Here is a 25,033-nt window from a genome sequence, read left to right as displayed (position 1 = left end):
GAAAAATGAAAGATTGTCATTCCAAAGAAAAATAAAGGGCCAAGTTAACTGTTGTCCCTTTGGCGGGGAACCATATGCAAACAAGGCGATCTAAATTAAAACATATCAGCCACAGAAAGAAAAAGGAGATATCGACTCAGCACAAGAAAACAAATGGATAACTGGGAATTAACAGTTTGGCGAATCCCTCAGGATCCTTTGATCCTGAGGGATCACTGCCTTAACTATTTTTGCATCCTTGATATCTCCGATTTAGCTGTTATAAAAAGGGGCAGCACTGCTAGTCCAGGGGACGGTTGTTGTTACTCTTATGTAATTTCTTGTTATACTTGAAACTTTGATCATCGACTGTCGTTGAGAAGTGATCCACTGTAAATTTGTTTTAATGCTTTAATATAAATCTGGTTGTTGTTCCGTCTTTGATCCTGGAGTAATCTCAAGCGGTGTATCCCTGGAGGCTAAGGGCCTGGCCTTGGTGGAACACTTGCTCCTATACCATTATCTTTATTTCGTGTGTGGTTTTCATTATCAGCTTTGTTCGATAATCTGGTGTGTTTTGTTATTTTATATCACAGCTCTGTTATATTTACAATATCGCTCTCTGTAACAAGAATATCATATTGTTCATTCTAATTTTATAACGCATTGTTGTTCCTTTAAATCATCGATGTAACATTACTTGTCTTTACAGAATTCTATCGTTTTTCAATTACAGAGTAACTAGGCTGTAATATTATTAAGTTGGTATTACTGTATTCATCTATGGTTTATGTTTAATTACGATTGTTGTTCAATTGACATTGTTATTCCATTATGAATTGTGATCATCATCCTTTATAACTGAGATTAATATTTGTGGTATCAGAATCAAATTATTGTTTCTCTCAATATTAGGATGTGTTGTGTGTGTTATTTATTTCATAATACTGTACATTCACAATTGGCTTTAAGCATTGTTCTATATTTCATTACTAACCAGTTGTCGTTCTATTTCCATTTGCTGACCGATTTATTCTTAGGGTAAGGATTGCTCTCTTATTTCTGTAGGACATGATTTCTGCACTTATTCCTGTAGATTAAAGGGTTGTTGTTTATAAGAATCAGTTGTTGTTACATTTTCTAGTTACCGTTCCATTTCTTAGTTGCTATTCCATTTCCTAGTTGTTGTTCCATTTCCTGTTATTTGCGTTCTCATTGCTTTGGTGTGCAGAACGATCTGAAACTGTAGTGAGCGTTGACATTTGTTGTCTAGTTCCCAGGTTGATGATCTGTTTATCTTCAGTTACATCAGTTTACAAAGGGATGAGTTACTGTTACTGGACCCTTGACTGATAAATTGCTTAGTTTTTTGAATGCATGATTTAGGTTTTAAAGTGCTTTGCTGTAAGTAGATCTTGTTTTAAGCATCCATTTACTCTTATATTTTGAGCACTATACTACTAGCATTACTCTGACAAATGATCGCCTCAAACTGAGTACACTCTTTGAAATAACAAATCGTTCCTGGATTGACAAGTTAATGTGAGGTAATTAGAGGTGAAAAAGACCCTTTTTACGCCTTGACATTTTGGCGTCATTGCCGAGGAAGAGTGTAGCCATTTGTCTCTTTTTCAGAGTAGTGTAAGATCCTGTTAGGAAAGAACTAGGTTTTAAAAATGAAAGGTAAGAACCTATGTGTGGAGTATGTAATAGCCTTGCTCCCCCGCCCGCTTTCCTACAGATTTGTTGCTATTTTGTTTGGGTAGAACTTAGCAGTTGATTTGAGTGCATGACTAAGCAGAAAAAGCCTGAAAATAATTCCAAACCTCTACCCAAGCCCGATAAAGCTAAGGGGCCGGTGACCCTTCGCCAATCAACCTTTATAGATGAAATCCTTAAGAAAGCAGAATCTTAGCCTTCAGTAGGACCTAGAAAAGTTGCTTCTAGATAGCCAACTAGTTCCCTTCAGGCCATAGGATCACCATATGTAGCCTTTGCTGAGGTGCACAGTCAAATTGAAGAGCAAGATTTTCAAGAAATTGAAAATTCTAGCCCAAAATCATTGCAAGAAGGGAACCTTAGCAACCTTTGTGAAGGAAGAGGAGAAAAAAGAGAAACTGAAGAACCAAAATGTCCTCTTGGGGTAATACAACCATTAAGTAGCCCAAATAAGGGAAGTGCCACAAAAATCATTTATAACGAAGTTGAAGAAATTCAAGAACCTAAACCCTCCCAGACATTAGACACTCTCATCATCCCAGATAAAGGAAGTGTTGTTAAGGCCATTCCCGTTAGAGCCATTCCCCCTCGACAACCTAGGAATACCCTCCAAGACATCCTAGAAGGTTATTGGCATATATTTGACCAAATGGCTCAGAACCAGCCAAACACCCAAACGTCTACACTGCAATACCCCATTGTGGATACTGCAGCTAATGCACCTATGAAAGCAATTCCTCTCTAGCATATCCCTACATTCCATGGCCTTACATTAGAAGATCCAGATGCATTTTTATTCGAATTTGACGTGCTGTGTAGAGGATATGACTATACCGCCGATCCCCAGAAACTGAAATTATTTCCCTCTACATTAAAAGGGGCTGCTCTAAGATGGTTTATGGGATTAGGTGGTGGTGTTATAAATAACTGGGACCAAATGAAAGAGTCTTTTCTAAGAAAATATCAGGACTATTGGAAGTCTATAGAGTTAAAATATGAAATATTTCATATGGTAGCTAGACCAAATGAAACATTAGAAGAATATGTAGAGTGTTTCCAGTACAATATTCAAAGATCTCCTTATGCATCATTACCCTTACCTGATAGTGTATTAAAAATAGCATTAATTAGGGGAATGAAGGAACAATGGATTGAAACACTAAACATTATGGGGAAAGGAGATATTTATCAGGAAAATTTTGCTGACATTATTGATTTATGTATCAGGAGCTCGAGAGGCAGCACAAGACTAAAACTAGCAAAACATGATCAGTTTATAAGAGATAATAGAATTTCGGCAGAAGGAGTAACTTGTGCAGAAATGGGAAATTTATTAGAAAATTTTAAAACTGACATATTGGAGACACTCACAACACAACTTGATAGATGCAGGCCAAACAAAAGCAAGTAGAGGCAAAAAATAATTTGGCAATCTTCTGTCCCAGATGCAGAAAGAAACACAGCCATAAGGAGTGTCCATTAGATGCAGTCCAAGTTTGTGCCATTTGTACAAAAGACCACTCCACAAAGAGTTGTCCCTCACTTCCTGGATTGAAAGTAGTATACAAGGAAGCAGAAGAAGAGCCAGAATCAGTGTATCTACTTAATCAGTGTCGTCAATGGCAGCCGCGACAATCAGGTAAGTTTTCAGACCTAGCTTCTTCTTTTCAGCCTCCACAATATCATGCTCAATAATATAATACAATGTGGCAAAACCAACCTCCCTTCCTGAAGTGGTCACAACAATCATTTCCTTCATCATATCCATGGCCAAATCAAGCAAGCCAACCCAGTTGGCCAAATTTTCCCTATACCCCACCATATTGGCAAAATAATGCATATCCAGCACAATGGACTCCTCCTACTTCACAAAGTCAAGCCTGGCAGACAAACTGGCATAGACTGATGAATCAGCCAATAGGAACCATCCCACTCCCTCAACCTACAGTGCCAGCATTACAACAAAACCCCCAGCCTAACTTAAGACTGCAACTCCTAGCCCAACCCAACCCTAATCCAAATAATAGACTAGTCCAATCCATTCAAATAATTGAGACACCAGAAATAGGAACCGATCTAAGGGAGTGTAATGATATTCAATTAAGATCGGGGCGTATCATTGAAACAGAAGGAGATAAAACAACTCAAGTTGAAAATCAGTTACCTACAGAACAACTGCTACAAGAAGAGGAAGTGACCAGACAACAAATTCATAATCCTACAACCACATCCTCTCCTCCATTTCAAAAATGCCTAATTTTACTTCGACCTATACAACACCCTAATTTTGATATTCTGGGAGAACTAAAAAATCTGTACATAAAAATCCTATTCCTCCAAGCCATTCAATACATCCCCATATATGCAAGGACTATCAAAGAATTATGTATAAAGAAACCAGGGAGGAAAATAACAAATAACCTAAAAGTCCAAGTAGTTGGCACTCTATCTGACTTATTATCAGGAAAAGAAACACCTATTAAATACGAAGACCTAGGAAATCCAATAGTAACCATACAAATCAATGGACAAACCTTCTCAAATGCCTTAATTGATCTAGGAGCTGCGATTAATATCTTAACAACAACCACTTGCCAAAAACTGGGCATTACATCAGTAGAACTGACCTCCACTTTATTAGAACTGGTTGATCGATCTATGGTTCAGCCAGAAGGCACACTACATGATGTCATGGTATCTGTTGACTCCTGGGAGTATCCGGCTGATTTTCTGATAATAAACCCCAAAAACTGACTTGATGGACATCCATTGATCCTAGGCAGACCTTGGCTTGCAACTACCGACGCTTATATTGGCTGCCGACAAGGCAGTATGACCATAGCTAGGGGGCAAATATCAAGAATATAACTTTATATCCCCCAGCACAGCCAAGTGTCACAATAATAAAAACTAACAAGCATCCTGTATCATACCTTACCGAAAATATTAGATCTCCATTAACTATAGAAGAGGCCCTCGATTTCAAAGACCAAATAGAAGATGATGCCATTAACAATTTTGTTAGCCAAACTAAAACCAGATCCCGCATACAATGTCACATGATAGAAGCAACATTTGATAATGAATTAGAAGAAGATCCTCTTAAAGATATGCATGATCAAACAATACCTACTACCTCTATCTCAAATAGTAAAATTGTAGAAATTGACCCAGGAAAGACTTTAAACATTAATGCCAACCTGCCTCCTGAACAAGAAGAGAAGCTCATCCAACTACTAAGGAAATGCAAAGAAGCATTTGCATGGGACTATCCTGATATGAAAGGAATTGATCCCCAGTTATGTACACACCACATTTACATAGAAAAAGATGCGAGACCTGTTCACCAACCGCAAAGGAGACTTAATCCTCATCTAAAAGATGTTGTAAAATATGAACTTCAAAAACTTTTAGATGCCAACTTCATCTATCCCATCTCCGATAGTAAATGTGTCTCTCCACTTGTCGTGGTACCAAAGAAGAATGGGAAGTGGAGAATTTATGTAGATTATAGAGAGCTAAATAAAGCAACACAAAAAGACCACTTTCCCCTTCCATTTATTGACCATGTATTAGACACTCTGGCAAGAAAGAAATTCTTTTCTTTCTTAGATGGCTTCACTAGGTACAATCAGATTCATATTGCCCCTCAAGACCAAGACAAAACCACTTTTACTTGTCCTTTGGGAACATTTTCCTACATAGTCTTACCTTTTGGCTTATGCATTGCTCCTGCCACATTTCAAAGGGCTATCCTCAGCATATTTTCAAAATTAATAAATGAAGGGCTCGAAGTATACATGGATGAATTTACACCATAAGGAGATGATTTTGACCCAGCATTGGATAGACTGGAAAAGGTCCTGCAGCACTACATTGCCACCAGGCTCTATTTGAGCCATGAAAAATGTTATATGATGATGACTGAAGGACTTATTCTAGGCCATTATATCTCAGTAGCTGGCATACAGGTAGACCTAGCCAAAATTCAAATAATTTTACTAATTCCCACTCCCACCACTCAAACAAAGGTACGCAATTTTCTTGCATTTTCTAGTTATTATAGAAGGTTTATAGAACATTTTTCACATATTACTGCACCTCTATATGCACTAAGAGGTAATGTTGACTTTCTTTGGACAGAAAAATGTGACCGTGCTTTCTAGGATCTGAAGAGGCTTGTGTCAACAACCCCAGTCCTTCGAGGACCAAATTGGGACCTGCCATTCCAAATTTCATCAGATGCCTCAAATACAGCTATTGGAGAAGTCCTTGGGCAGGAAGAAGATAAAAAAACCATATGCAATTTATTATATTAGCAAGAATTTATCCCTTGCTAAATTGAATTATACTGTTACCGAAAAGGAATTTCTAGTTGTAATACATGTTGTCAATAAGTTCAGGCATTACATTACTGGATATCCCATTATCTTGTATACAGATCACTCTGCCATAAAATATTTAGCAAATAAACCAATCACAAATGGTAGAATAAGTAGATGGCTGATTTTATTGCAGGAATTTGATATCACAATCAAAGACCACCCTGGAAAAGAAAATCCTGTAGCTGCCTTTCTCTCACAGATGCCTAAACCGGTGGATGCAGCAGCAGTTGAAGATCAATTTCCAGATGAGCATCTATTTGTTGTCACTGTTAAAACACCCTAGTATGTTGATGTTGCGAATTACTTAGTAGTAGTCAAATTACCGAAACATTTGACCCCCAATGAACAAAAACAGATTGTCCAGTGAAGTGCTCAATTTTCCTGGATTAGGTGCTACCTGTTCCATACAGGAGCAGATATGCACATCAGGAGATGTATCTGGGAGGATGAAATTTTTGACATTTTGAAAGCTTGTCATGACGGACCATGTGGCGGACATTTCGCTGATCAGAGAACTGGACATAAGGTGCTCCAAATAGGGTATTATTGGCCTACGATCTTCAAAGATGCAAATAATTTCGTTCAAGCTTGTGACAGTTGCCAAAGAACAGGACACCCAGGTCAGTTTGACAAAATGCCCCTGAACCCACAACTAGTTATTGAACCATTCGAGTGATAGGCACTCGATTTTGTTGGTCCAATTAACCCATCCTTGAACCAGAAAACATATATTCTTGTGGCAACAAAATATGTCACCAAATGGGTTGAAGCAGAGGCATTGCTGAGAGCTACAGAGGATTTCATCATACAATTCTTGTTCCATATATTTGTGCGATATGGGCTTCCAAGAGACATAATTACAGATGGTGGACCACAGTTTGCTGGTAACAAGATTGTCGCAACACTAAAAACCTATCATATCCAGCATAAAATTACTACTCCATACCACCCATAGGAAAATGGTCAAGTAGAAAGCAGCAATAAAATAATAGAAGCAATCTTGACAAAAACCATTATGTCACATAGATGCGATTGGGCTGCAAGATTACCAGAAGCCTTGTGGGCTTATAGAACAACATGGAGAAGCACTACTGGCTATTCACCATACCAATTGGTATTCGGAAAGAAACCCATTTTTCCCATAGAATTCGAAATCCAAACACTGTGAACAACACAAGAAGTTGGTCTAGATCTAAACGAGGCACAGATTAATAGATTACAACAGATCAATGAGTTATATGAGATCAAGCTTTCTGCCCTTCAACACACTACATTAATCCAACAACAGTGAGCTAAATGGCATGATGCTCTCATTAAAAAGAAAGTCTTCTGCGAAGGAGATTGGGCGCTCTTATATGATTCCAGGTTTTAGGATTTTCTCGAGAAGCTTCAGACTCGTTGGTTGGGGCCATATGAAATCCAAAAGGTACATGATAATGACACCCTTACCCTAATCACCATTGACAGATCTGGACATACCTTCAAGGCAAACGTCCACCGAGTTCGACTATACCGCAAACCACTTTGGAATCCTTCTACCAGCAACTCCGCGAAGATTCCGATGTGCAAATTTTACAGGAGGAAGAGAAATCTTCCTCACCTGTGATTCATTAAGTGATTTAACTGTTTTTACATTTTATACATAATTCTTTTGCTTTGTTAGCATAAATTATTCTCTATACATATTCTTTTTGCACTTTGTTGTTCCTTTTCCAAGAATCAACAATTCTATTGTTTTTGCTGTTCCTTTTAGAAGGGACAGCACCTTCACTATCTTGCTGATTCCTTTCCTTCAACTTGTATTTTTCTACTGTTCCTTTTTCAAAAGTGACAACACTGTCGTTTTTGCTGTTCCTTTTCCAAAGGGACAGCATTTGTGTGCACTTTTGTTTTTCTACTGTTCCTTTTACAAAGGATCAAGACATTTTGTTTTTTTGCTGTTCCTTTTCCAAAGGAACGACACTTGCATTTTTTGTTGTTCCTTTTCCAAAGGAACAACACTTTTGGTTTTTACTATTCCTTTTCTAAAGGAACGGAACTTACGTTTTTGCGTTTGGTTTTTGTTGTTCCTTTTCCAAAGGAACGGCACTTTCGTTTTTTGTTGTTCCTTTTCCAAAGGAACAACACGTTTGGTTTTTGTTGTTCCTTTTCCAAATGAACAACACGTTTGGTTTTTGTTGTTCCTTTTACAAAGAAATGGCACTTGTGCTTTTGCTGTTCCTTTTCCAAAGGAACAACACTTGCATTTTTTTGTTGTTCCTTCTCCAAAGGAACGACAATGGCATTTTCTATTGTTCCTTTTCCAAAGGAACAACACCTATACTTTTTTCTCTTCCTTCTCAAAATAACAACATTCTCATATTCCTTTTACTTATTCTTGTTCTCCTTGCCGTTCCAATGAAAAGATACCTGTTGTTCCTCCTGTTTTAGGTCTTTTGGAACACAACTATACACTTATGCAATGGATACAAAACTAGAGCATACTGAAATCAGTAAATCATATGAAAATCACTATTTTTACAAGAAATTGCTTTGAATTGATAGGAGGAAAGAGGAAAGGACACAATTATCAACCAATTTTGTTGTCATTATCCTACTAATACTGATATGATTGCTTATCTTTATCATGATGGTTATTTTTTAAAAATTCCCATAATCTTCTTTCATCATTATTAAGGAATAAGAACAAAGGGTATATTTTTCTATTGAGATGTTAAGACTTCTTCCACCATTCCTAATCTTAAGGAGTGTTGAACCACCCTTTGTGTATACATAGGAAATTACTTTATAAAAAGAAAAAAAAAGAGAAAAATGATTATATAACTTATGGGTTGTCAAATGCAGGATAGGGGGTCTCATCAAGAGCCAACCTACCAGGATCATAAGGAAGAAAGTGAAGTGGCATTCCCACTATGGCCACCACACCAAGGATATGATCCAAGAGGCACATTAGAAAAAATAAAGAGTCCTTGGAACAGGAGGTCTCATCACGAGCCGACCTACCCACCTTTCACTCCTTCCTGGTGAATGGCATTATGGTTTAACTAGTTACCAAGCCAGCATAATGGCCTCCATTTTGACATTGTACAACACTTCCTAAGCATACGCAAAGGATCATGTTCCATGGGTGAAACAAATAAATCTGTCAAGGTTATGGACACCTGTTGGCAACATAGCTCTATTAATGGTATTGAAGTCACATTCCTTATACACCAATAGTAATCATTAACACCGTTTTTTGTCTTATACCTTTGTAATATGTCACATGAGATTATGTAATTCATTTCCCCAAACCATTAAATACATGAAAATCTATTACAACCAATCATGATGAAAAAAGTTGATAATGACCGCATCGGACTCTTTGTGCATGTCAGCTATCCTATCCTCCCAGCCTCGCATCATATCATAGCATTCTCTTATTTGTTAAGTGATCCTACTATACCTTGATTTCAAAAATATGCTCCTTTTGTAAAACATGGCATTTCGCTATACGTTGTTCCTTTATGACTCTGTACTATGGCAAGTTGGCACATCGCTCCCTCATTTGACGGCCGAGGGCAGCCTATCACATTGCGGGGGGGAGGCAGGTGACCTCATAATTTACTGGTGTTGGAGAGGCAAATCCCCTCTACGGATAGAGGCGATCCCTACTAGCCCAGAGTGGGTCTAGCAACAATCAGTCAATGCTATTATGCAAGTTCCTAATTGCAATTAAAAGGTAGGCAAAGAACACCTACTTGGATTCCAGCGCTGTTGTTTGATGAAGAGATGCCACCTTCGCTCCTTCACTCTGGCTGGTCACGATCCTCCGCGACCTCCGCGAACAGATACCTGCACACACGAAGAGAAAACAAACACAAGCGTGAAATCTAATAAAAGCAACCATACATCAGTCAGAAAGGATGTAATTCACATTAACCATGGTAGAGACAAATGAGAATGGAACAATAATAGTAGTCATCTATTATTAATCAATAACAGAGAAGAGTACAACCAAATGTTCTGACGTCGATATCCTTCTCAGGAGGGGCCAGTCAGCAAGTCTCTTAAGCATTCACCTTTGGAAATGATTCTCCCAAGACAAGAAACTCTCTCTCTTACATAAGCAACACAACACAACCTTCCCTAAGCTGTCAAACACTTCCACACTTATCACACCAACTACCTATAGTAGCAGCAATCTGAGCACTATAAGCTCCACACAATCCAAGCTATTCCAAACTAGTTGCTCATGGTAATGGTAGAGGTTTATATAGGAGAAGGAGTCTCCTTGAATAGTGGAAGGATGAGCTTATCTTCAAGGGAAGTAGTTGCAAAGGGTCGAACAGACATGCCATAAAAGGGAGGCGATACTCACAAGGCCAACAACCAAGTCTGGAGTTATCTGGAAGGCTGGCTGTTGGAACAAATTCGCCCAAACTGGATCAGCGCGGGTGCATAACTGGTATGGCGCGCTGACGTCGCAAGGTAATAATGGTCAAGCCGTTGTCAGCGCGGGTTAATATAAACAGAGGCTGCGCTGGTCATGAAATTCGATCAGCGCGGGAAAGTCGTGTGCTTCCGCGCTGGCAGCACACGCGGTCTGTTATGAAGCGCCAGTCAGCGGGGGTATTTTGGAAACAGACGCACTGATGAGGAAAACTTTAGGAAAGTGGGTTTTTGGCCAGTTCAGAAGGCATGAACTTGATTATTGTGAACTCCTAACACAGTAGGGTAACTGACAGGGAGACAGTGACAAATTACTGTGTAACAGATGCCCCCTAAAGCATGAAGACCGAGAGAGTGGGAGGGGTGAAATGCTTTACAAAATGTGCCGAGCTGGAACACCACCAGGCAGGACCGAATATCTCTGATAATAAAGTACATGCAGTCTCGGCATGGGTGCAGCCATCCGGAAGACGTGCGAAAGGTCTGTGGAATGGACGCAGCCACCCAGCTAAAGAGACCAGAATAATGATAAGGTATGGTCGCAGCCATCCATGAAGACTCAGGTATGGGCGCAGCCATCCATCAATGAGTCATGTAATGATCATCCACAAAATCGCAACCTGGACCATAACAGACAGAGATCCAGGGTCTTGCGCTCCGTCCTGATCCGAGCAAAGTACAAGTCCAAGCATGTGAATACATGAGCTAAAGTCGAACATGCATGGACATCGTCTGATTACCAGTCAATGATGAGAACTGTTAACAGACGCGAGAGGTACCACCAATAATGACAATGGTCTTCAAGGTACTATAGGTACAATCTGCGGCGTGCGAATCAATGAGCTGGTGTCGAACACCAGCAGAATCATCCGATCGGAGGCCAATGATGAAAACCTCGCGTCGAACACGAAGAACCTGCCATTGAGGCATGCAGGCTCTAAGGCACCTGAAGGGAGTCTCTAAGTCGCCTTCACGGATAATGAGTTGAAGCCGACAGGAAGGGACCTTGATCAAAGGTGGGCCATAATGTTTCCCACATCATCGACACGAGACAGAGATAAAGTGATTTGTGTGAGATAGCAGATGAGGTTGTATTATTGCAGAGGTCAACTTCTCTTGAACATATTGGCGGCACGACAGTGGATTTGGCAGTATTTGACATCAAATGAGCAAAGGGTATGATGATGAGGCAATGAGCAAATGAGAGGTCAAATAGGATAACCCGTACCCACGGAGGTCAGTTGTGAACCAAAATGAGAATTTCCCACCCGACACGAATGTAGACCAGTGCCATGTTCAAGAGCGACATACTGCCGACACGACAATTACAGTGCCATTTTCCCCACCATTTCTGGCAGGTACCCCGGTTATTTTTGGATGACAAGCTTGACGGGGATAGCATATGCTTGAAGAGTGTCATTTCGACAATACCCGATGTCATCAAGTGTTTAACGAGCCTGACAAAGGAAAAACTCAGCGTCTTTTCTTGTTTAGAGAGTCTGAAAAGACAGCGGAAAAGGAGACTCCAGGGGGGTCCTTTTTCGTAAAGTTGTGTCTCTCGAGCCCGAAAAAGTATAAAACAATGCTCGAAAGAACCGCCCGACCATTACGATCGAGGAGTACTTTTCGTAAATAGTGCCTTCGACCCGAAAAAGTAAAAAAACGGTCGGAAGCACGTCGTTTTAGAGCCAATAACGAGTGTGAAACGACAAACACCCGACAATCTTTTTAAGTTAAACGGTCGAAAAAGAGCTTAAAACGACCGCCTCTCGTTCCCTTTAACGAGCTGAAAGGAGGCTCGACCATCTTTTCTTGATTCATGTCAGAAAAGAGCTCAAAGACGACATTTTTTGGGACCAAGTGCACGAAGAACTGTTATGACCACGCCGGTTACCTGAACCTGCACAAGAACACCACCCGCATAAATCTGTTCGACATGTGTAAAAAACATATAAAACATGCATAAAGGCATAGTTGAGTGACATTAGAGCTAAATCCATGGCAAAAATATGACAAAAACCCACATTGATAAGAAATTATAGCAAATTATGAGTTTTTTACCATAAATAGGGGGGTAAAAGTCATTTTTTACCATTGTTACCATTTTGGACCGTGAAGAACGTTAAGGAGCTGCAAGGTTGACAGAGCGATTTCCAGCCCGTACAGACACCATTCATCCGACAGCTTCTTCCAGGTAGGTTCTCCTCTCCTTGCATTTCATTTTGAGCCTTTTTAATAGCAATTCCATGGTGGAATTTGGCCATTTGGGCAAATTCTTTGAGCGTTGGTGCGCTCTCGGTCAGCGCGGGTTTCCCGCGTGGGACCGCGCTGATCGACTTATTTTTACACGTACCACCTCTTGGGTCAGAGCGGAAAACACGTGTGCTTCCGCGCTGACCAAAGGAAAAAACAAAGGGGCGCCATTTTCAGCGCGACTGTTTTTAAAACAGTCGTGCTGGCGCGGAAAAATTTGATTTTTAAAGAAATGAACGTTCAAACTTCCACAATTAGCACTCTAATGTTTTTTCATGGTCTTGCAGGGCAAAATGTCTTTTGTGTGGCAAGAGAGATCCCACGATGATGAGGATATAGCGGCTTATGCACTTGCCGAATGCCGAAATGCAATGCGGGCATGCGGTTTCCTGAAATTCTTCCTGACTCCGCGCCTGAGGGCGCAACCTGACTTACTGGAGTTCCTAATCAGAGCTTGGAACCCAGTAGATGGAAAATTCACAATCCGTGGTGAGGATATCGAGTTTGACTCCACGGACATCTACTTTTTGACTGGATTGTCACGCCGGGGTCAGATGCCCATCCTGGAGGGGCAGCGACCCAGCGGTGAGACACTGGACCAGCTAATGGCTCGAGTATGCCCAGGAGCCGCGAAAACACGGAGCGGGAAGGTTGGTATCCCGACAGTGCGAGACATGCCTCTTCGCACTATACTCTTCCTAGTGACACGAGCAGCGGGTTCTTTGGCCAATCATGAGGCCTCGAAGAACCAACTACTACTAGATTTGGAGTGCCTACAGCCCACCATTTTCAACTGGGCGACAGCTGTGACTAACAGCATGAAGAGGCAACTAAACAACTGCCGTCGCGGAGAGACGAAGCAGTTTGCATATGGGTCACTTCTTCTTCCGCTCATGCTGGAGCGGGTGCCGGCTCTACAGTTACAGACGATGGCTGTGGATCCACCCAGAGGTCCTCGGGAGACGAGGGCCAGCCGATGGGCCCGCGTCATGCCACGCGGAGGCGGAGGCCGCCCACTATCTTGGGGAGTGTACTTCAGAGAGTGGCTGGATCGCCAGGTTGTCATTGTGGAGGACTGGCCATATGCTGGTATGGACTTCCGCAATGATCCTGACATGCCACTGCCCGCAGGAGAGCATTGGGACGATGGAGGTATGACACTTGATCTCTTTTCAATATTTTTTGATGTTTTTGATTTTTTATGTACATGTCTTTAATAAATGTCACGGTATGTAGATGTGGGACCCGTGAGACCCATCGGGCTAGCCCCAACGGCACGGAGAGAGGGACAAGGAGCTGGAGCCCTGGCCCTAGTTCCTCCAGGAGTTGATACGTCGGAGACTGTGGCTTGCAACCTTGAGGGTTTGCTGGAGGGAGTGCCAGATTACCAGGGGGTCGAGGAGGTCCCTATAGAGCATCAGATCCACACAGTGGGGGTGGCACCCAGGATGCACCGCCTTTTGAGGCGGGTGGCACGAGCAGCTGTATGCTACAGAGAGCATAACCCAGCACAGTAGTTACCTAGGTTTACTTCCACTGATGTTTTGAGAGACATATGTCTCGGATGTATTGAGGACCATGACTCTATTTTTGACATATACACTTATTTTTGAGCGCCTTAGCACGCCACACGATATATATATATATATATATATATATATATATATATATATATATATATATATATATATATATATATATATATACATACCGATTTTTGGATGGATCTTGTTACATGTGATGATGTTTTGTTTATGTTATGCAAATGTTCAGTACAAATGTAATCTTATGTATGAATTGCACAACACATGACCCATGTATTTTAATTTTTTAAATGCAAGCTTAAAAGCACACACGGCACGCATGCAAACTATGCTTGGGAAATATCTTATTTACATATGCTTTACTCTATGGTCTTATTATGCTTTCTACGTTTTCTTGTATGATGTTTATCTATTTCGCAAATGTCTGTCTAACACATGATTTGCCAATGCATCAGTCAACGTGTTTAATCGTCTCGGAATATGTTGATATGTGATATAGTCAAAATTCCTTTCTAACAATCTGACACGTAGATACAACCTTAGGATGCGTTGGTCTCTGACGGAATATCGCCCGTTGAGTTGATGAACGACAAGCTGGGAGTCCAGGTTCACCATCATTACACGAATGCCGAGATCAACTGCTTCGGCTAGTAGCTCAATTACGGCACTGTATTCGGCAACATTATTAGTGGTACGACCGAGGTAGACTCCTTGGAGATCTAGCAACTCTCCGTGAGGATCATAGATTGCCCACGCCGCAGAGGACAAATTGCAAGTACTACGGCAGGCGCCATCAGCGAAACCAACATAAGGTGCACTAGACATCTGCACAAGAAGGAGAAAACACATTAAGAGGCAAACACACCTTCACACCAAAGCAAACATGAAATCATGCACACAAAACACATTAAACATGCGTATGTACAAACTGAGTGCACGAAATCATGCATAATATTTCTTCAAATAAAGCCCGTTGCGGGGCTTGTCAAGAGGATTTCCTTCGTAATCGATCAACTCATATGCGCCCTTTTGTAAAACTCTCTTCACGATATAGGGACCTAGCCACATGGATTCGAGTCTTCCTGCCCCCAGCTTATCTTTAGCTTGATCATAGAGCAGTACTAGATCTCCCTCAACGAAGGAACGAGGCTGAATATTATGGTCAAAGTGAGCCTTGACTCTCTTCTTTTGCGCTTCGATAGCCAGAGAAGCTAAACGACGGGTCTCGTCTAACCGTTCTAGGTAAAGAAGCCGTTCCTCTACCGGAGTGGTGTTGGGAAGAAACTCGACAGCTAATTTCAACGAAGGAATCTCACACTCGACGGGAAGGGTGGCCTCCAGTCCATAAACCAACTGAAACGGAGTGAAACTGGTGGCGTCCTTCACAGAAGTCCGGTAGGCCCACAAGGCAGGGAACAGCATCAGATGCCAATTAGACTTGTGCGTATTGACGGTGCGTTGAAGCATAGTGATCAGAACTTTGTTCACGGCCTCGACTTGACCGTTGGATTGTGGATAGTACGGTGTCGAACTATCTTGCCGCAAGCCTAGTTGGGTCGTTAGTTCCGTCATCATGTGATTACGGAAATGATTTCCGTGATCCGTGACGATAGCCTGAGGGACTCCGAAACGAGTAATAACATGATTAAATAAAAACTGCGCCGCTGTGTAACCGTCTTCGTTCAATGTAGGCATCACTTCGGCCCACTTGGTGAAATAATCCACGGCAACGATGATGTACCCGTGCCCCCCGGCCGAACGAGGGTTACAGGACGTATAATCGATGCCCCATTTGGCAAATGGACCTACGGTGACAACAGGGTGTAGTGGTGCAGGAGGTTCACGCATTTTTCGGTGGTATACTTGGCATTTATGGCATGCGCGAACGGCAAGAATGCAATCTTTGAAGATAGAAGGCCAGAAGTAACCAGCACGGAGAATTTTCTGGGCGGTAGCATATCCGGACATGTGGCCGCCACAAGCACCAGAGTGGCAGTCATTCAACACTCGCTCAGCTTCCTCGAGAGTCAAACATCGGAGGAGAACAGAATCAACGCCGATGCGGTATAGGGTATCGCCCGAAATGCGATAGGGCTGAGATTGGTGACGAATTTGCCGTCGAGCACCTTTTGACACATTGGGATGGAAGGAAGACGTCTGCAAATATACGATAATGTCCCCGTACCACGGGTCGAGGGTGCTGATGAGAAACAATGTTTCATCCGGGATATGCTCCTCCGAACGAGATGGTGCAGAGTGAGATGGTAAGGAACAGAGCAGTTCAGCAAAGACCAGAGATTTCTTAAACTTGGCCGCAGTGAATTCCAAGTCGAAATCTTGGAGGATTACAATCCACTTCGAGTATTTGCCCCCAAGCAGTTGACGCGACAAAATGTAGGTCATGGGGTTGCAGTCAGAGATCACGGTCGTCGTGTGCAACAGGATATAATGCCGGAATCGTTGGACGGCGCAGACAGCTGCCAATGCCAACTTCTCGACATATGTGTAGCGAGTTTCCGTATCCAGAAGGTTGCGACTAAGATAATAGATAACGTGCTCGGTGTCGGCATCGTCATCCTGCACTAGAACCATGCTGATGGTGGTGTCAGCAGCAGCTAGATAGAGAGTGTAATCACGGTGGTAGTTTGGAGGTCTTAAGAGCGGAGCTAAGACAAGAAGGTCTTTAAGGCGCTCGAAAGACTCCTGGGCGATAGCATCCCAACGAAAGGGTGTGTCTCGCTTTAATAACCATGTGAAACCCTTAGCCACCTCGACATAATTCAGAATGAATCGTCTGAGAAAATTAGCTTTGCCTTGCAAGCTCTGCAATTGCTGCAAAGAGGCAGGGGGAGGAAGATTCAAAATGGCCTCGACTTTGAGGGGATCCAGACGGATGCCTTCCCGGGAGACGATGAACCCGAGTAGTCGGCCAGATTCTACGCAGAAGACACACTTATGCGGATTGAGTCTTATACGGTAGTGTCGACAACGGAGAAAAATTTCACGTAGATGAGATGGATGGTCCTGACGCTTAGTTGAATGAGCTGGGAGGTCATCCAGGTAAGGTTGTACGATGTGCCGAATATCATGAAAATCATATGACATCGCACGCTGGAAGGTGGCAACGGCATTTTTGAGACCGAAAGGGAGCTTCTTATAGGCGAAGGTGCCCCAAGGACAAATGAAAGTTGTCTTATGCTAGTCTGCGGGGGCTATGTTGATCTGATTATAGCCAGAGAAGTCGTCCATAAATGAATAAATCTCACTTCCTGCGTAGTCATCAATAAGCTGATCAATGAAAGGCGTAGGAAAGTTATCTTTTGGACAGGCACGATTGATATCGCGGTAGTCAACACAGACCCGGATAGTACCCTGCTTTTTATTCACAGGGACTATATTGGACACCCACTCTGTGAGGGGGATGGCATAGATGAAACCAGCTCGAAGAAGCTTTTCGACTTCGGCCTTGATGGCTGCAGCCTTTCGAGGGTGCACTGGACGTAAGCGCTGACGAACAGGCTTAGCATCTAGATAAGTAGGTATTTCGTGCACCACAATACTAGGGTCGATGCCGGGCATTTCCTTGTAAGACCATGCGAAGACATCACGGAATTCACGAAATAAAGCAGTATAGAGTTGAACTTCCTCAGGAGTGCATGTGACTCCAATGAAAATATTCTCGACAATCCCTGCTTTGACAGAGATGTCGATAGGCTGGGTTTGCGTGATGTTACCCATATTGCCCTCGAAGACACTTGATATAGCTGAACAGGTGTTTGGAGGGGCGGAGATGGGACACATGAAGCAAACCGCTCGAGACATGCGACCATTTCCGAATGTGGAGGGAGAAACGAAGAGCGATGGTGGTGATCTGACCAAGGAAGCTCTTCGAGAGACATAGTATCTATGATGGCCTTATCGGAGGAAATGTTTCCTTCAGGGGATCCGAAGTGGCCTCATCACCCAACCAATGGAAATGATCATATGAATCGGGAACGCTGCTTAAAAAAGCAGGTTCAGGAAGGGGAGCCGATGCAGCGACAATCTCGATGTAGTTGAGATCGGCAGGACTCAACGGCATCATATCACCCCAAGACTCTTCCTGATTCAAGGGAGGAAGAACCCATGGATCAAACGTACTGAAATCATGTTAACAGGGGCGAGATTCGGAGGCGAGAGGGGAAAGACTCCCATTAAGGAGGGATCTTTGAACAGTCCTGCACCCACACTCACTAATGACTTGGAGGTATGCTCCACGAACGGTACATTACCTTCAGAAGAAGAAGCAAAAAAGGACAGCTGGTCCACCGTGACGATTCTCCCCTGATGAGGGAAGCGAACGACACGGAACAAGGAGGAAGCCACGGCTTGCATGGCGTATGTCCAGCTTCGTCCAAGGAGGAGGTTGTAAGTGAGATTAGCGTCAACAACTTCAACCTCTACCTCTACGATCTTCCCTTCTAAAGAGATAGGCAATCGTGGGAGGATACCATATGGACGAGATTCTCTTCCATCGAAAGCTTCCAGGGTCGTAGGAGACTGGCTCAAAGCAGGAGAACCAATAGCCTTCCAGCAAGCAACAGACATGATGCAGGTTGAGGCACCCTCATCAATGACTGTACGATGAATCGTTTTGCCATTGATGATGACCTGTATAAGGAAAGCCACTTGGTGAGGCAGTCTCTGTGTGAAACCCTCGAGATCAAAAGAAATTAAATCTGAATCTGCCGGGTCGATGCCACCAATAGCTGATAGCAAGGACTTCCTCTGGGAGGGGCAGCTCTGGAGGACTTCTAACGCGGACATAGCAGACGGAGCCTGAGCTAAGTCCTCGACAATGCTATAGTGCTGAGAAGCACGAGCATTGGGGTTATAAGATGACTTCCTGAGTACACCTTTGGGAGGGGGTTGGGGGATCGTCTCAGTGTTGGGCCGTTCGATGTGAAGGGGACCAGAACTGGACGGAGGAGCGCTGGAGGGAACCTCCGGCTCTTTCCTGGCTTGAGATGGATAATCTTTTGCTCGAGTTGAAACATGGATGGGAATCGTTCCAGCCATGAACACTTGAGAACCGAACGAGGAAGAGGATTGAGACGGATCTGCCACCATTTGGGTCTGCTGGGAAGGGAAAGGCTCTTTAAGCACAGCGGGAGGCCCAGGAGCACCTTTCAAAAGTCGACTAACTTCGGATCGCCTCGGGCAATCCTTGGTATAGTGATCCTCATCGCAGATGAGACAAGGATACTTAGGTTTTCGCTTAGCTCCTTCCTCGAAGGGAGGCTTAGGGGGATCCTGCTTGGGCTGTCCAGATTTATCTTTAGCTTTCCCTTTCTTTTTCCCTTTTGAGGATTTGTCCGCCGCGGTGGACTGAACGGCGTTTACCTCGGAGGTACTCCTAGAAATTGATTGGCCCTGAGAAGCATTTTCGTTAGAGGTGTTCTGTTTCTGCTTCCCAGGGTTCGCGGCCGATTTCTTTGATGACGAATTCACAGAACCAATGACTCCATCAACAGAAGGTTTTGGCGGAGCCTTGGGCTGTCCAGGCCTCGGGGCATCTGGCAAATACTCATACAAAGTACCCGACTGAGAGTACACTAAGTCGAGATACTAAGCTCGCGCGATTGCTTGCTCTTCAGTTACACACGCTCCCATTGCGATGTCTTTTGCAATCTTAGGGACAAAGGAAGTCGTGAACCAATCGGTCAGGAGTTGATCAGGAATCCAAAATTTGATCAGGCGACGACGCCTTCTCCATTCATGTATATGATCAGAGATGTGCGTAGCCGTATCCTGTTTGAGAGACATGAGGAGATGTGTCCCAGTCTCGTATCGAATAGGTAACTGAAAATGAGTCAAGAAGGCCATAGCCAACGAGTTGAAATCTTGAAACATGCCGCGATTCAGCTCGATGTACCACTTAGCGGCTAAACCGGTGAGAGTTCTATGAAAGAGGCGGAGCCGGATAGAGTCATCAAGCCATGAGTTCGATGAACACCAAAGGTGATAAGTCATTACATGGGCCTGAGGATCTTCACCAGCTTCGCCATCAAATTTTGGACAATCACCTGGTATTTTGGTTGGAACTGGTGGCCAATATGGATTATGCAAAATAGGATCATTTGTTAATTTGGACACATCAGGCAGTTCCAATGTCGCTAAGAACGGTAACTGAGGGTTAAAGGACATTTGTGGTTGTGGATTCGAGGCAACATTAGGGTTCCAACCAGGTGGTGGTTGCCCCCATGGGCTCTGTCTGGATGGACCCGGCCCGAAAGGGCCTGGGGCATAGGGACCTTGCCCATAGGAGTTCTGTCCATACGGATTCTGGCCATATGCGGACAGTTGTCCCTGTGTCTGCCCCCCAGCTCCCCATGTATTAGCAACTTGCCCTACAGGTGCGACATACTGATAATTTTGGTAAGGAGCGACCTGTGGTTGTTGATAATTTTGATAAGGAGCAAACTGAGTTTGCCCCTGGCGTTGCTGGTAGCCATATGACCGCTGGGCCCCATACTGAGCCTGGTAAGGAGGCTGCATCTGGTAGGAAGGTTGAGGCTGAGGCCCACCTTGCATTTGATAACCCATTTGAGTTTGAGGCCCAAAATAATGTCCTTGAACTGGCTGGGCTTGGATCATCTGGCCCGAAGGTTGACTTGGTTGGGTTTGGGATGGACCTGCCTGCCCAGAAGGATGAACTTGCTGGGTGCTAGGTTGTTCGTGAACCACCAAGGGTTGTCCTTGCAGAACAGATGGCTGAGCCGGCTGGACAGCTGGTTGACCCTGAGGTTGGCCAGCTTGTCCAGATGGATGATTAGGGCGGACAGCGGGTTGGCCTTGCTGCATAGAAGGTTGGCCCGTCTGCCCCCCAGGGTGTACAGATTGAGCAGAGGGCTGGCCTTGCTGTATAGCCGGCTGCCCCCCTGGGTGCATAGGCTGAGCAGCGGGTTGACCTTGCTGTATAGAAGGTTGGCCCGTCTGCCCCCCAGGGTGTACAGACTGAGCAGAGGGTTGGCCTTGCTGTATAGCAGGCTGCCCCCCTTGCCCAGAAGGATGCATGGATTGAGCAGTGGGTTGACCCTGCTGAACGTAGGGTTGCCCTGTTTGCCCAGAAAGATGACCAGACTAGGTAGTAGGTTGGCCCTGCTGTAAGTAGGGTTGCCCCCCCTGCCCAAGAGGATATCCCTGTTGGACTGCTGGTTGACCTTGAGGAGTGTAAATTTGCCCAGCTTGTCCAGATGGGTACCCCTGCTGGAAACCAGGTTGGCCTTGTTGGATGTAAGGCTGCCCTGGTTGTCCAGTCGGGTAACCTTGCTGGGTACCAGGTTGCCCTGGGTATCCAGAAGGTTGACTCTGATATGAAAACAACGGACCCCCAACGGCCGAGGGTTGTCCCGTGTAGGGTTGTCCCTGCGGGCCCCCAGATTGTCCTGGGTAAGGCGGGACATAAAGTGGTTGCCCTTGAGGGGTTTGCACATAAGGTGGCTGGCCTTGATTTGGCGGTCCTTGAGGCTGTCCAGGAATTTCCCGGCGCCCCCGGAAAGTATGAGTAACGGGATCATAAGAAATGTCCAACGGTGTCGAGACTTCAACAAAAGGTTGACGAGGCAGGGATTGAACGTGCTCGAGATACTGACCGTTAGCATCATAATAAAAGAGTGGACCTTGGTAATCTGGGTCCACAATAGGCTGCCCATGGGCATCATACGGCCCTGCTCCTGGAACACCACCAGAAGAGGGTTGAGGATTTCGCGTAGGATCAACGACTCCAGATGAAACCCCTGGCTAGCCCTGACTGTGAGAAGGACCAGCACCAACGTTCATAGACGAAGACGCTGACACGGCACTAACAACCGGAGTCGAGTGCGCTACACAAATGGTTGGATTGGTAGGAACTGAGGTAACAGGCGTATTAAGACCTGAGGTAACAGGCGTATTAAGAGGTCGCGAAATAAAGGGCCCCGTGGTGGCAATAAGACTAGGATCCCATATAGTCGTAGAAGTAGCTCTAGCAGCTATCCTATCCCTCACTGATTGATATCGTGGAGGGAGTGGAGAGGTAGCTGGGATCGGAGTTTCAATATCCGTCACCACGGGTGTCTCACCCGTGCTGGGAGATGTCTCATCCATGTGGGAAGTGGACATCGGAGACGACATACCGGGAGGAGTACGAGGGGTATAGTCGCTGTCAGGCTCCCAGATACGATTCCAATCTTCTATGTAATCTTCGTCGCTCGGGGCACGTACGTTGATAGGCTGGATACTCGGAACAACGGGAAGAGTATCGCTTACAACTGGTACCTCAGGAGCAACAGAAGATAGAGAACCTTGATTACTCAGACCGGGAGTTGACGGGTCAGCCAGGATGATAAGACCCCTTAGAAACCTAAAGAAAAACTAACGATAAAGACCCTACTCAAGCTAACGCACACAAGATCTAACCAGGTGATGTTATCGTGGCCGAATAAATTTTTAAGACACAGGAACCAAACTTGACCTTTTCATATTTCAAGAGTCGAGAAAAGGACGAAAAGATGACTCCAGTCTCCTTCGAATGTTTAATGAGCACGAAGTGACAAGACGCTCACAGGCACCTTTTCTTTTAGGGAGTCCGAAAAGGATCAAAAGTGACTGCTCTGGAGACTCTAGGTAAAGGGTTTACCAAGCGATCCGTAAAACTACTTATACACCTTAGCAATCGTATGAGAGCCAAGGACTTTCCGTACTGCAGTCAATCTTCCCGAATGCTGTGTTCGGTGCGTTACGGTTCACAAGGCGGCAGACTCGGCCTCCTATGGATCAAGGATAAAAGCCTAGTGGGGTCTCCCTATATACGCGACGGTACGTGGGAGCACAGTCTGTGTTAGACCACTATCGAGTCACAGAAGGAGGAATCACCCAACCGTAATGTGAAACAATAGTGACTATGTTTAAAGACGCCGGAACACGTCTCTAACCTAGACCTCTAGATGTTTGTGTTTAGTTCCAATGCGTTTTTAGGTTGATTCAGTTCATTTTATGGTTGATCTTGAAATTAAGTTTCGATTTCAGGCCCTATCGTGTGATCTCTCACAATTTCCTAGATGCAAGCTATATGCCAAAGAACATCATTTCGTTCGATGAATTCTAACTATGAGAAGGTTAAGAGCTTTCAATCAAACAAAACGAACGCAATCAATCAAACAATCTAATGAAGCTAATAACAAAGAAATGAGACTTTTCTTTTGAGAATGCAAATCAACAAAACGCTCTTCCTTTGATTAACTATTGAATGCAAAAGATATTAGTTCGATTCTCTTTTCAATGACATAATGCACTTACAAAGAATTTTGAGAGACAGCAACACCGAGTAGAAGAAACAAAAAATCACTCAATGGAACACACAACAAGCGTGAAAAGAGCTGGTTGATCCCAAGCAATTGTAATCTATGTCTGGGTGGTGAAGAGTAGCCGAAACAACCGAAGGACTGGTTCGAGGACAATCACCTAAAAAACCAAGCAAAGAAAGCGAAAAAGGAAGGTTTACGCAATAGCAAAGGCAAGCAGCAACGAACTTTTGCGAACAAGTGAACAAGCGAACAAAACAAGGTTGGTCCAGTGGAAACTGGATGATGGCACTAAGTCACGGGACGCAAAAAATGAAATTCGTTCGACAAGGCTGTGCAAGCAAGTGTGAAACAGTTCAAACAATGAATATCAAGTCACAAACCAAGTAGAAAGAGCTGGAGATAGCCAAACCAACAGGTTCAGGAGGTAAAACTGAAACAATTTCAATTTTACAGGATCAGCGCGGGTAGCATTCAGTAACTGTGCGCTGAAACTAGGTCACGCGTAGCAACTTGGCGCTGTCAGCGCGGAAGGACACAGATTAAGCACGCTGGTTCGATTTCAGAACCGTCGCGACTGTTTTACGTACAAGCGCGATGACAACAGGTTTAAAGAAACAGCTATGCGCTGTCAGCGCAACTGTTTTGATATAAACCGCGCTGAGGTTAAAAAAGAGGCAAAAACAAGCCAAGAACTCCCAAACCAAGGCCAGAACTCTTTAAACAATTCATACACCTCCCAGATTGACCCAGGAAGTCTAAAAGCAGAGAAATAATCCCCAAATTTGAAAAGAGAGAATAATCAAACTCACACACAAAAATGGACACAAGAGACAAAAGGCTGAACTCCCCAGCGGAGTCGCCAAATTGTTGGAGAGGAAAATCCCCTCTACGGATAGAGGCGATCCCTACTAGCCCAGAGTGGGTCTAGCAACAATCAGTCAATGCTACTATGCAAGTTCCTAATTGCAATTAAAAGGTAGGCAAAGAACACCTACTTGGATTCCAACGTTGTTGTTTGATGAAGAGATGCCACCTTTGATCCTTCGCTCTGGCTGGTCACGATCCTCCGCGACCTCCGCGAACAGATACCTGCACACATGAAGAGAAAACAAACACAAGCGTGAAATCTAATAAAAGAAACCATACATCAGTCAGAAAGGATGTAATTCACATTAACCATGGTAGAGACAAATGAGAATGGAACAATAATAGTAGTCATCTATTATTAATCAATAACAGAGAAGAGTACAACCAAATGTTCTTATGTCGATATCCTTCTCAGGAGGGGCCAGTCAGCAAGTCTCTTAAGCATTCACCTTTGGAAATGATTCTCCCAAGACAAGAAACTCTCTCTCTTACATAAGCAACACAACACAACCTTCCCTAAGCTGTCAAA

The sequence above is a fragment of the Pinus tabuliformis genome, chromosome 6, assembly GCF_031772625.1.
Source record: "Pinus tabuliformis cultivar Carrire ecotype Pingquan chromosome 6, CPIR1, whole genome shotgun sequence".
In the NCBI taxonomy this organism is placed as follows: Eukaryota; Viridiplantae; Streptophyta; class Pinopsida; order Pinales; family Pinaceae; genus Pinus; species Pinus tabuliformis.
Note: the sequence above shows the minus strand (reverse complement) of the source record.